This window comes from Eufriesea mexicana, unplaced genomic scaffold, assembly GCF_001483705.2.
Source record: "Eufriesea mexicana isolate 0111107269 unplaced genomic scaffold, ASM148370v2 scaffold5504, whole genome shotgun sequence".
In the NCBI taxonomy this organism is placed as follows: Eukaryota; Metazoa; Arthropoda; class Insecta; order Hymenoptera; family Apidae; genus Eufriesea; species Eufriesea mexicana.
In genome coordinates, this window is record NW_016913469.1 from 629724 (window position 1) to 644220 (window position 14497).

Genomic DNA, 14497 nt, shown 5'->3' on the forward strand with positions numbered 1-14497 from the left:
CCACCACCACCACCACCACCACCACCACTGTCAACACCAGGAGTAGCAGCCAACAGTAGAGTCATCGAGGAAGAGCACCGTGGCTAGGGAAGGTAGGAGAGTACCAACGGCAGGTCCGAGGGGTTAGCTGGCATGGGGAGTCGGACGGGAAGACCGCGTGCACATGGGAATTTGAACGAGCGGGCAGAAAGTAAAGCGCGTTCGGTCGAGAGGAGGGCCCGCGATGGACTGGCCTCGCCAACCCAAGTCCTCCTACCTTTGGGATCAGGTCCCAGCCTCTACGATGTTACCTCTACGATCCTACCTCGCCTCCGTCGCTCTCTTTCTCGCTCTTTTTCTCTCTACCTTCTCTCTCTCTGTCTCTCCGCCTCCCTCTGTCCTTCTCTCTTCCTCTCTCTCCCTCTTTCTTTCTCTATCTCCCTTCCCGCTCCCTCTTTTTCTCGTCCCCCGTTTCTCCTTCTTCGTTCTTTTCTTCGTCCTCCTGCTACACGTCCGGCTTTCTCTGTTTCTCCACCGCTCTCTCTTACTTTCCTCCCTCTTGACGCACCTCTCCGTCGCACTCCTTCTTCCTCTTTTTCTCTGCCCCCCTTAATCTTGCTCCTTCTCATTCCGTCCCTGTTTCAGCGTTCTCGCGGTCGTTTCGCCGTACCCTCGCTTTGCTTTACTTTCAGAGTTACCTGTTGCCCAATGCACGAACCCGACCGGCCGTACGTCTATATTCGCCGACCGCGTCATGGATCCGCGGCCGTCGTGCCGCTACGCGCGTCAATTTCGCTCTTGCTACCGTCTCGCCGCAACCACGTTGCTCCGCCACCAGCCACGCTCGCGACCTTTCCAGTTTCCGCCACGGTGTCGTCTTTCTCTTGCGGTTTACGCTCGCTATGCACGCGCACAGACAGTCCGTGGATCATCGCCGGGTTTCCCGATCCGGGCCATCCGAGCTATCGCTGCGAGATCCTCCCAGAGGGCCTCTAGGTCTATGGGTTACGCTAAGCGAGCTCGGGTCCCAGGTGCTTGTTAGCGACGCCACGCAGTTGCTTCGGGAATCGTGGTCTCTCGCCAGGGTAAGGGTGGATTTATCTTATTATTACGCGTTAGAAGGCTCGCGGTACGTGTTCTCGGATAAACGAAGAATCGTGTCGAGTAAGAATTAATTTCATCCCACTGTAGGTATCTTGAAACGTGACGCAACGTCGACTCCTAGGTACAGTCTGACGAGTTAACTCGTGATTCACGATTGACGAGTTAAGCATCGATTCAGTTAGTTTAACACTGACATTTTTAAGATTCGAAAAGTATAGTTGCTGTTTAAAAATTAATTTCACTTGATTGTACGTAGCTTGAAACGTAACGTAACGTTGACTTCGAGGTATAGTCTGACGAGTTGACTCGTGATTCACGGTTGACGGGTTAAGCATCGATCGAGTAGCTTGGCACTGAAATTTTTCGAGTTTCGAAGAGTGGTACACGTTCCTCTTTGGTCACTTAGCCTCCCTTCAGCCAAGGGTGAAATATATCGAGGTGTCGTACACGCGAAGAAGCATTCGCGAAATTTCCTTGAGCCGATTAATCGCGTAGACTATCGTAACCCTCGCGGACTGTTAGCAGGTGTCAGCGAGCGGTATAGGGTAAAGCGGATTTAATTGCGATCGTTATTACGCTCGGTAGTATAGTACCGGTACTTTTGCTTTCAACGCGGGTAAAAACAATGACAGTAGGACAGATTCAGATAAATTCCACGAAGTGTTACAAGGTATTCATTCGCCATACGTCATGTTGTCGCGGGCTCGCGGTACCGGGCATGAATGAGTTATATTTCATTGGATCAATGAATTTCTAGACGCTGTTCCCTTCCTCGCATTAACCACTTTTTTCCTCTCCAAGCTCATTAAGCATACAGGATCGTTTAGATCGAATCGAACTTGCATTTCACGCATTCCTAACGCATTCCTGCAATCGATTTTTATGCATTAATTCAAGGAACGAGTAGATCACCGAGATTCCTCTGTCGTATTCTATTCCATTAATTTCAACAGTAAACATGGGGAAAGACGTATATACTGGAAGCATCTCGCTTGTTTTTGAAAATAGGAAAGAAGATGGAGAACGGCATTAAAGATGCGAGAAAAATTATCGACAGGAGAAACGTAAACGCGATAAAGTCCGATTATTACCGAGTCTCGCAACTTTTCAGCAACCACGTTCCTCCAAGTATCTAGCGCTCGATCGAAGGCTTTAAAATACCACGCTACTCGCTGAAAGGCTTAAAACGCGAGTTTTAAGCGTGGAAACAATACTCGAGCAGGAACGGAGCTGGAACAATACGACTTCGCAGTCTCACGTTATTCAGATAGGAAACAAATACAATGTCGAATGAATCAGTAGCTCCGCGTTGGAATTACGCGGTACTCCTAGACCGACTCCATTTATCTTTACGCGCGTTCACGTGAACTCGCGCCGCCGTCACACCGGGTATCCTAGTGTAAAATGCAAATATATATAGCGTTCCGCTTTAGATCGCCTATCGGATTATTTATTACTTATTTCGCCTGGCGCTGTCCAATAGAGAATGCCGGAACTTATTAATCTCGGCGGATGTCTGTATTCGAGATGTGTACCGTGAATTTCCGACCCGGTACTTCTGTCCCACGGACACGTCGATATGTTTCCCGTTGTGTAACACATCGCTGCGAACGTGCTACAAATTGTGCATATAAATTATCCAAAACGCGCACATTGCGAAAGTGAGACTTTTCTCTGCGCAATATTTCAATTCCGCGTAATTTTGTAATTACGAAGGAATACTCGATATTCGAATTTATTCGGTGATTTTGTCAATTATTTACTTATCTCGCGGTAACATCATTATTAGCGATGGGTATACGATGCTTGCCTATTTATTCAGTCAAGTCCTGCGCGTTTTGTATCGTATGATTTAGATTAATTAAAATTCGCGTGTATCGGGTGAGTTGTGATTTTGTGCAATTTTTTAATCGCTTGTAATATTTCAATTCGGAGTAATTTTGTAATTACGAAAGACCATTCGATATTCGAATTTATTCGGTGATTTAGTCAATTATTTATTTACTTCGCGGTATTATTATTACTAGCGACGGGTATATAATGCTGCTTATTTATTGAGTCAAGTCGTACGTGTTTCAAACACATCGTATGACGTATAAGATTAATTAAAATTTGCATGCATCGGGTGAGTTGTGAATTTCCACGATTTTTTAATCACTTTTTCGTACAGAATTTAACTGCAATTTCCTGTCAGAGAAATACCTACTGATTAACTTTTGCCTAGGATATTTTTCTTTTTGTAGGATTCATGATACACCGTGTATATTTCTTTACATCCACGAAAGCACACCTTCTGCGATTATTATACTCATTATATAGAAACTAAAATCTACACCATCGAGCTCGATCGAATGATTAATAGACCATCAGCTGAGTCAATGAATAAGTAAGAAATTATTTCAAAAATACGAGAATAACCCCTGTCGTGGTACAGCAGTACATCCAAAGAAGCGAGACATATGTCACCGCGGTGTCGGCATTTTTCCACCCCCGTCCACTCGAATTTACTATCGGCGTACGGTTGTGCAACCGGTTGCAGAATGACCGATACGTATCCCCCGCGTGAATTTTCGATCGTATCGGTGCACGCTCGTGATTCATTTCGTGGGTGGATCGGTCGATCTACTCGTTCGACGTGATGTACGAGGGGTGTGCCCCGGCTCTCGATCCTGGACAGTGAACGTCCGCGTAGCTGAAAACGCTCGAGCCTATTCGCCGAGACGTGGATCTCGCCGCGATCGGGATCGGCAACACGATCTTATCCGCCTTCGACGCGTCGTATATTTTCTTCGAACGATGAGAAACGACGAACGATTAACGCAAGCCTCCAAAATTGCCTGCTATTAACCCTCGAACGGTGAATTGGCCCAGGAGCGGGGCTCGCCGAGGGAAAAGAGCCTATCGACGAGATTCGAGCTACACTCGTAGGACTATGAATCCGAGAACTCGACCACCGTCGCTGAGTTATTGGTTTTCTCCAGGGAATCCCGAGGTTAAAGGTAATTCCTACGACGGCAGATGTTTATTACCGAACAGCCGATGTTTGTTCGTCCCATGATCAGTTACAGTTTGTATTTTATGTATTTCCCTTGTAAATCAGCTTCTTCCACGTTGGAATTTCTATCCTGATAAATTATACCACATCGACATAATTTTTAACGCGATTAGTTTCCATGTTTTCTTCATTTCTCGAGTTCCTTTCAATTCCCTCGCTCTTTCATTTCACGTAAGAAGAATAGTTTTAATTTCGAAGAGAATTAGTTTAGATAATAATAAATAATAATAAAATTTCGAAGCTATGCAATTTCGTTGGAATTTAAGAAATGGACCACTATAGGGGGGCCAGACACCGTAACGGAATTATCTTCGTTTTAAAATAAACACCGTATACGAACACGAGTGAGAAAAACGCGAAATGAGTTTTATTTCGCTCATTACTCAGCCGAGGGGCCGAATCGGCGAGACATTCTCGCAAGAAATGGCTAAATCTCTCTTTGCCTCCCGTCGAAATCAAGCGACGCAGCGTTCTCGCGAGCCGTAATAAACTTCTTGTTAACAAATTACCCAATTTCAGGCAACAAGAAAGATCGTAAACCCGCGCGACTCGTATCTCGAACTAAATAAACATATCGCCGGCTAACGACCACGGTGATCAATCACGTAACGCGGTATAGACAAGCGTTCACCGTGGAATAAAACTCGGACGACGAACGGGTGATCGACCGATGGAGAAAAGGCCGGGAAAGAAGGCCAGGAAGCCTTAGGACGCGGAGAAAATGGGTGATTTGAACGCCCGGCTAGGAGGATTTGCTCCGCGCATCCCCGTTGCCGCTGCTCGATCGAACTCACCGATTCGCGTCCGAGCTCGTGGCCAATAAAATCTCGGTTAAGTAACAGAGGCGATCCAGTTCGAGTAATAAACTTCTTTTCCACGCTTAATCTGACCGATCGATTTTTTCCCGGCAAACCTCGCCGCTCGTAAAGCGCCGTTGCTTATTGCCATTACGAAATTCTTTTGCACCTGGGCTCCCGTTCGTTTATCCCGATAGGTGGATCCGCGGAGTAGAAATGGCGGCGAGATGGAACGCGTCTAATAACCTCCACGATCTCGCAGTGTTCCACGCTAAAGGCGAGTTTTAATATCCGATCGAGTAATATCGAATAAATACGTTTAGCGGTTTTATTGCACGCAGAGGCGGGTACAGTGGGTGTAGAAAGTGCAGAGAAACGTTGATTATCTGGATTTTCGAATTACCTGCATTGGAATTATCGCGTCGAGCGTAGATCGCTTGATCGTGATAGAGAATTGCTCAATCCTTATGAAATTTATATCGAAAATCGACGTGATAATATTAATAGAGATTGTCTAGGTTTGTTTCTGATTCTTAGGGATTTTTTGTATTTCGAATTATTTTGTCTGCTTATTTCTCTTTAATCGTTCCATTAATTAGGTTCGAGCGAAATAATTCCTTATCGAGGGTACTTCGATATCATTTGAAAATGAATGTAAACGCTTGTTTTTCTTGTTCCACGGCGTCGAAGAACCGCAATAAAATCGGAGAAATCGAATGTTCGCTTAATTTAAAGCCCCGAACGCTACTCAATTTCCGAAACAATTCCAGCCGTTCCGGTTTTAATGGCCGCCGCTTTCTTTACGAGCCATTGGGAAAAATTATAACTCGTACGCTCTATCTTTCCGGCTGGGTTTAGGTAAAAATTTCACGCCAGTCTCGGACGAATCCCACAAATCCCGAACACGTAGCTCCTAATACCTCGTAAAAAGCAAATCCTCCTCGCGTTCCCGGATAATTTCTAAATTATTAGTGAAACACTCCCCTTTTTAGGAATACATTTTCATAATTCATCCACACCCTCCGCATCTAATGATACCAGTTATTCCATAGTCCATTCTAATCTAGATCCAATCCCAACTGTTCGGTATCACCTTTCTAAACGTCGAATCTGTACAAAGGGGAAAATAATAATACTGATACTAATAATACTATCGGGAATAATACTAACGATCGCGTGAAAATAACGGAGAAAAGGGCGAAAGGAAGATGCGTGGTAGAAGAAGGGCACCAGAAGCGACATTTTTATGCTCGACAGTCAGGTGAGACCTGGTATCGGCAATTTTCTGTTATGGTCACTCGGCATGCGAAGAAACGCGAACGAGAACACGGAGCAAGTGGTCGTAGGGAATTTTTATTCGCAAAGGACGAAGGACTTGCCTTCGATTTTCGAGGAAATAAACGCGCCGCGTGCGACCAGTACCCTAGGTCTCCAGGCCGAGTTCGATTAATTGTATATCATTACTCGGTAATTGCACTCGCCATATGTTTTCGACTCTAAGGGGTCCCGTGGCCTTTCCAGAACTATTACACGCCGCGCCAGGGGTATCCATCGAACTCGCTTTGATTACCCTTCGAAATTCCGCGAATCCGGAAAAATTATCGGATTTGGATACGGGGGAGCCGATGTGGGGTGTGAGTGGATCAGGTTCGGGTGAATAAAATGAATAAAATTGGGGAAAATGAGCTCGTTTCCTGCTCTTTATTACTTTTATTTTAAAAGGGTTCTCGAAGATTGGGATATTTTGAGATTTGTGTGCCTTTTATGGTAAACGATGCAACGTTTCAACGATAATATGGGTACTATGGTAATCTAAAAAGAATAATTTTCTCGATAATTAATAATTTCAACCCTTTGGATGTGTCTGCTATACATATACGTGGTGACTAATATCAATTCATAGCGAGAATGATGTATATATACAGATTATCCAATCTCTCGCATATATGAATATTTATGTCGCTTATTAACTCGTGCAGGTGTATCTCGAGTCGATTCTCCATATTAATCGATTACCGATTGATCTACATATCTCGTCCAGTTCCACAGTACCTGAATTCACTCGATAAGCTGCTCTGGTAGCTGCATGTTTATGGAATAGACTTTTAACAATGAAATTATTTCGCAATTCGAAGTCGACGTTCAAAAGTTGACAGTACAGTTGACGAAATAAATTCGTCACGCGATATTTATCAATCGACTAGCGATACCATGAACCGTTTTATAGCATCGTATCTATGGATGATCGGAGTAACAGCTGTTTATACGGATGGAAAGTGCAGCGTGCACCGTTGGCGGTATTAATTCAGCATTATAAACCAGTTGCACGATTTACAATCTAAATGACGGCATCGAAACGGGCAAGTGAAGTATCCTTGACAACGGGCGCGTGAAATTTGTCGATAATCAGTCTCAACAGAAGGGAGAAATTGAATTTTATCCGGCCATTCACGGGTTTGATTGCCAGCACAATGCGGATCGGGTACGTGGCGGGCGTCACGATCAGAGCTATTCCATCATTTTATTGGAATGACTCGAACAAACGGCAGGAATCATGTCTGGCTGCACAGCCTGTCGCATCAGACACTCGACTGGCTTATACAGGATATCCCGTAATAGCTGGTGCAACGACCAAGTATCAGACAATTCCGCGCGAAAGAGCGTAGTTAAAAATGTGCAGAAAGGTCCCCTGTGCTAGACACTGCTTTTGAAATACCCTCGAACGCGTCTTTGTATTCGAACTGTGCAACGTAATCGCGTATTCCCCTTGGTCAATCGATATCCTGACGGTAATAACGGTGTAGGTATCATTGACATATCGTTGCATCGATATCCGCTGGTTTTCACGTGGTCCAATAAAGAATTAATTGCCATTACATTTATCAGGATTAATTATTTCACCGGTCAGTCGAAACGTCTTGGTAGACGAAGTAAGTTACGCGTAGAATAAAAACAAATATCGAAAAATCGCTATAAAGAAAAGTACAAAGGTTTAAAAACTCGGCCATGATAGATTTATTAGTGACACCGATATATATCATCTCGGACAACTTCCTCCCCTACCAGAATCCACCACACCCGTCATAAATCATCTCGCAGAAAAACTGAACGCGAGGAACATCTTCACCGACCACGCTCCAGGAACAATCCTAAATCTTCGTTAAAAGAGATCTAACCTAACCCATCGCGCGCAAAAATGATCCAAAAAGAGAAACAGCATGGAAGGGGAAAAAGAAAAAGAAGCACTGGCAAAATCAACAAGCAGAAATAGATTCATCCTCGCGTACTCCGACGCTTTCGACGCGAGTGTTATCGTTCCGCGCGATAAGAGGCCCCGCGGAGCATCCGAGGCCCCGGGGACCGGAAGTGGCGCGTTACGCAACCCTGGCTGTTTACACAGGACCAGGAGGTGAGGATCTCGCGTACAACGCGAGCTCATTGTACGTTTCCCGTTTTATGTTCGCGCGCGGGCGCTCGTCGTCGCCTCGATTCGCCAGCAGGCCCACTGCCCCCTCCGCCCCCTCCCGGGCCCTTTGCTCCGCGGCCGTAAAAGCGTTTACAGCCCACCGTGAATTTCGGCCGTGCAGATTTCGCGTGGCGACGCTTTAATGGGACGTCATTAGCTTTATGATATCGCGTTATTTATACCGCGACCCCGCGGCCACGACTTTATGGAGAACCGCTCGTAATAATGCTGTCACCGGGGGTTCGCCGACGCGAGCGCGGTCGCCTGGCCCATTCACGAATCTTCTACCAGGCCAAGAGCTGCAACCAGGCCCAGGTCGTTGTAAATCGGCCATCGACGGCTCACCGTGACGGTTCGGTAACACCTTGCGGTGCTAATTCCACGGTGCCCCTTGCTTGCACGCGTCCTTCGCTCTTTCCTGGCCTTTCGTTGCCCAGTTGAACGAAGTTGAGGACGAAGCGAGAATTCGGTGTAGATATTTGTGTCACGGGACTACCGATTTTCAGCTCTCGGACGTGACGTTGATAATGAAAGGAAAAGGAGATTCGTGGTTTCTAGGATGAATGAAATTTCATTTCATCGTTGATATTTTAAACGATGTAGAAAACGCGTCGAAAAATCGGGGAGCGCTATAGGGATGCAACAACCATTTTCTGGCCATATTTATATATCCTCGAATATTTGTGCGTCGATTCCATGGACAAGTAGCGATTTAACTCTTTAATTACAGTCGTGTGGGTTGGACTGGGCATTCCGATTCGTTCGAGCCTTGGTAATTTTAATATGGAAACGTGTCAACGCAGATACGTTGCTGATTAGGAAAGTATGAAAATGGAATCGGCAGGACACTTTTAACGCACCGGCTACTGATATATGGCAGCTTTCAGAGTCTTCGACTAGGTGGATTTTCCTATCCACTTTTCAACGCGCTAATCTACCTGACCTTTTCAATAAAATCACGTAGAATGATAAATATTTTTTACCGTACCATTTTCTCGCATAGTATATGCACTTCCATATCCCATATTAGTTAACCCTTTCGCCACGGCATTGACCTAACAGCCATTGTGACGCAGGACTATGCATTACGCGGCCGAACAATGGAGCTACGATAACACGTGGAAGAGAAATAAATCTAACACGTGTCGATAAAATATAGTGATCCCATAAACGTTCACTGAACGCGTAATTTAGGTGATGACGAAAGTCCACGCTGATATCCAGATGGTTTCGTTTTCGAATAGGGGTTAAGATTCGTTTAATTCCTTCCTCTGCTGACGACATAAACATTTTTCTTATCGGACCTACGTTCATCTCAGTTGGACGTTACTCACTGGCTATCTGTGCTGCACTTAGATCCATCTGCAACAGCGTAGATCGCGATTTTCACGGAGTTGCACAATTTTCCAAGCGACATACTGTTAGGAGATCGGACAAAGACGCGTTGACGATAATTTCGTGAGAGATTCGCGTGAGAAAGAGGATAGATTTTCCCGGGGATTAACTCTCAATTAACCGTGCTGTACTTTGTTGCCGAGAGACAAGTTGCACGAGGACTTAATGAACGTACCGCGCACTATGATTATCTAGACGTCGGCACGTGATCATAGTGCTCCGAGTTCCCAATGACGTTCGGCAAACAAGTGCAACTTAATAGACTACCGAATCCACCGTATTAGTACGCCAATATTGACACATCCTAAATCCCCGTGCTATAAACGAGATATCGTTAACGCTGAACGTACCGGTACTTTACTTTAAGGTATACAAAGAATTTAAAAAAAAAAAGTTGAGAGAAAAACGGAAAGTGTTTAAAGAAATTAAATAATCAGATAACATAAGGATTTGCAGGAAGTCAGATGAGCGAAAGAAATAACGATAAATGTATAATTATAAAGTAAATTTCGAAAAGGGTCGTTTGATCCTGATTAGTACGTTTAGTGTTAAAATTAGTACCCAGAGAAACTACTGTATACTTCATACAAGAATCCTATTCGTTAAATCAAACGATAATCTTTTCCGAGATCTTTCGGGATTTTTAACTTTGTCTAAACTGACATCAGAGTATCGAGCAAAGAATTATTTAAATTGCAAATATTTTATTCATCCCTCGTTATTTTTATACTAAATGATCGTTTGCGATTCTTCTTACAGAAGGCAATCTTATCCTAGTCTGTTTCATCGATAGTGAAATTTCGTGGCATAAACGAAAGATTAGCCCTTTGCACTCGAGAGGCCATTTAATCAAGTTCCAAAGATCGATTTTAATTGATATATATTGGAATGCTAACGCTATTAATCGAGATATCTCACATCAATATGTTTATACTAAACTGTTTTTGTGCTTATTACTCACACATGTAAGATTGTGTACGTGTCGGTCGCTAGCTAAATTCTATTGTTATTACGATCTTGTCTCTAGTCTCTAAGTGCGAGTCACGTAATATTAAACCGTTCCTTTTTTGTATAATTTGTATCAAATTTAAAATAACGCAACGTATGTTTTTAATATGTGGAACATCGAAATGAAATAATTCTACGCGTAAATTTGTATATTTCTTATTTACTGTTTCAAAAATATCGTCGACTTTATAGCAGAAAGTCTTCGAATTCCGAGTGCAAAGGGTTAAAGGAACTAGTCTCGACGTTCAACATCTCGGACCACGAACGCCGGCATCCCTTATCAAGACCGTTGCACCCTTCCTCATCGATACCACGCCTATTCCACTCCGACTCGACGTAATTCACGTCCTCGAACTCGGTCTACCCTCGTGCACACGGAAAGAGAATAAAAGCGTGCAGGTATAAGCCTCGGAAGAGGGACGCGTTTACGAGGTTGGCTGGTCCGGGCACTCCCTTAAATAAGTTATTTCGCCGGCTCTAATTCCGCTCCTATGATGACGCCTTTCGATCCACAGTCCATTCCACGCGTTTTATGATTACGACGCGTTCGAAACGGAGGAATCGTTAAAATTCCCTGAAATGGTCCACGAGACGGAACACGCTTTCGATCTCGCCGAGGCGCCGAGGCTGTTCGTCTTCGGCTCGGATCGAACGTGTCGCGGGCTCCCAAGCGCTCGTGTACGAGCGTGTAAATATTAGGGGAATATAGCTCGTGGCAGTCGGCGAACCGTTACGAGCCGATGATTCCAGAGATACGAGCTTTACGACGATGCTCGATCATTGTTCCACGGGCGAAATTAAGTCCGGAACCGCCGACGCCGACGCCGGATATGACAGCGCCTTTATTCCGGCACGCGTGAGGTAAACCGAGCGGAGCGATGATCTAATCGCCGGAACGGGACCAATCGGATCTGCACCTTTTCGTTTAGCCTTTGAATAATATTCGCCATTTTGCCAAGAATTTGCAGAATTTGCCTTGGAACAATTTTTTCCCTCTTTTTTCCTCTTTCTTTTTTGAACGGCTGAAATATTTGTAAAAAAGGTGTTTGACGTTGAACTGTTTCAATTATATCGAGTGTTATATAGTACAGGGATATTTCAAATGAGTAGATAAATAGACAAATAAATTTTTTGAATTAGGAAGTCTATGGAAGATGTCTGAATAATATCTCTGCTATTTTATTTGTCTTTATTAAAAAATTTTTTAAACAATTTTTTTAAAGTGTTTACTCTCAGGCAAGAATATTTAAATGCCGCTTTATAGTAAATAAAAGAAAATTGTTACAGAGAAGATTCTGTTAAGAGTAATATTTTTTGTCGAATTGAATATGACAAACACAGTTCGAGCTGATTATGTTTTGTAGCTGAAAGGGATCTATCTCGCATTTGAAAATAGATATTCAACAGGGACAAACATTATACAGAGGCATTGTAATGCAAATTTTATAAGCTTCGTGCGTAGTTAACACTGTTGGAAGCTCCCAGGTGCGAACTATGTTTTTTCTCGAACACTATGTCGATGCTCGGAATTGCCACTAACCTTGTCAAACATCCCAGAGCGTATTATTAAACCTGCTAATTGTAACCACACTTTAAAAAGTTCCTCAATAATCATTCATGTAATAATTCTCCAAAAAATAATTTACTATCTTTAAATATGTCAATTTAAAATTAACATCTTCATTGACACATTTAACCCTTCGCCCTCGAGAGGTACCCTTCAGTCGCCATTTGATAAAATTTCGAAGCTCGATATTAATTAATATACCAAATTTAAAATAACGTAACAATGTGCGAGGCATCGAAATTAAATAATTCCACGCGTTAATTATTATACGATTTCTTATTTACTGCTCAAAAAATATCATCAGTCTTACAGCAGAACATTTTTCAACTCGTGCCCTTCTTTAGCCAAAAAATCGTCGAGCGCAAAGGGTTAAAATTCTCGGAAAAATCGAAAAAGAAGTAATATCTTCGAACCAACCCTAACCACGCGTAAGTACAAAATTGTAAATCCAGCATCCCCGTTTCTCCCCAACCCCCAATCCACTCGGATCGTTCACAAAGGGATCTCGCGATTCCATAAAAATCTGCACCCGTAAAAAACGGGGAAAAAGGAGAGAAAAATAAAGACTGGCCAGCTTTTGTAACTGTTTGAATATCGCGTATCACACGAATCCCACCCTTGTTTCTCTATTATGCCCGTCTTTTCACACAATTTCGACGTTACTCCTCCCCTTCGTCCCTCTTTCTCGCACGCTGCCTGCGTTCCTTCCAGCGGCCAACATTCCTCCGGCTATTCTCCGCGTTTCTATTAGCGGTTTGTATTTCGAGCAGATGTTTCGCCGGCACAATGGCCGCTACACGGGTTAGCCAGTTCCAGCCTCGTAACGGCATTGTTGCGCCCGAGATATAAAGGATCGGGCCCACGACCCCCGAGGCTCCTCGACACCCCGAAGAAAACGTGTTTATACACGGCGTTTGGAACGGATCACCCCGTGGCCCACGGCATCGATCCCCTTCCGAGGTGAAAAGGACCACGGGCCGAGCTTAATCCGACCCGGTAATCGGACCTCACTCCCGAATCTTTAATTGGGCAAAAGTGGATGCAGCAGGGAGCCTTTCTCCTACCCTTTAATCGTATTCCCTGAGGCACGAAAATTGGAGAAAGTCGTTTCAATTTTCAAACTCTTTTATCCCATCAAATAATTTCGGAGTTCCACGAACGCTATCAAATCTACCACAATTATTTTACTTCTTCAATAAAACACGGGTTGGCAGAGTTAATAAAATATATTTCAAAACGTAAATTTTCTGGGAAAATTCGTTTCACAGGGAATAGCGTTAATTCCATTTCCAGCGAGTTTTTCGTTTCGAAAAATCAAGGAATAAAAATCGAATGTACGAAAATTAAAAATTTTTACTAATTTTCGTCTTTTATTTTTTCCAGGTACACCATAGCAACTGTTTCCGTCGAGGAAGGTCCGCGAAATCATCGCTGGAAGCCACGGAGGAACGGGAATTTCGCGGGCGACCCAACCCGGAAACGCGGCCGTTGCAGATGGTATCGCGGCACATCCGGTCGCGGTTGCGCGACTGTGACTTCCATCGATGTGTCGGCGCAGAAGCAGCATCGGGGAAAGGAGAGAAAGAGGAACACGGAGGGTGAAAGAGAGCCTGACCGCACCGTTAGTCATTGGCTGCTAACACGGCAAAACCAACTCCTTTCCAGCGTGGGTCGTACGAGTATTTAATAGGAAGCAATGAGCAACAGGTCCAACCGAGACTCGCTTGGGTTACGCCCATTCGAACGTGTTCCCGGTCTTGGGACCGCAATTTTCTCTTTATCGGCGTGGCTTTTCTCCCTTCTACGAACTAAGCCGAGGAAACGGAAGCCGAGCTTTTGATCCGCCACCGGAAGCTGCCGCGAGATGCTTCTTAGTCAGCGTGCGACGTACTCTTGCATCGGGAGCTTATCAGAAAATATTTTGGGTAAGTGCATATACTCTATTACCTTTCTTGCTTTTCGTGATAAAATATAAATTAGAATCCTTTCTCAGGAAATAATTCTTCTTTACTGCGTCGTTGATTGTACTAGATACCACGAATTTTAAATTTAAATTATTTTTAAATTCCACGCGAGTGAATAATATTGTAGATCAAATCTCTAGCGTGATTATGATGGCGTCATAT

At 44.1% G+C, this 14497-nt stretch overlaps 1 long non-coding RNA gene across 2 annotated transcripts in view; it reads left to right on the top strand.

Moving 5' to 3' along the window:
* Nucleotides 1-14227, top strand: part of LOC108552133 (uncharacterized) — a 98250-nt gene extending 84023 nt beyond the window's left edge. For both annotated transcript variants that reach the window (XR_001890529.1, XR_001890528.1), the window contains exon 3: nucleotides 13755-14227. This is a non-coding gene — a long non-coding RNA (uncharacterized LOC108552133). The remainder of the gene's footprint in view (nucleotides 1-13754) is intronic.
* Nucleotides 14228-14497: the final 270 nt, after the last annotated feature.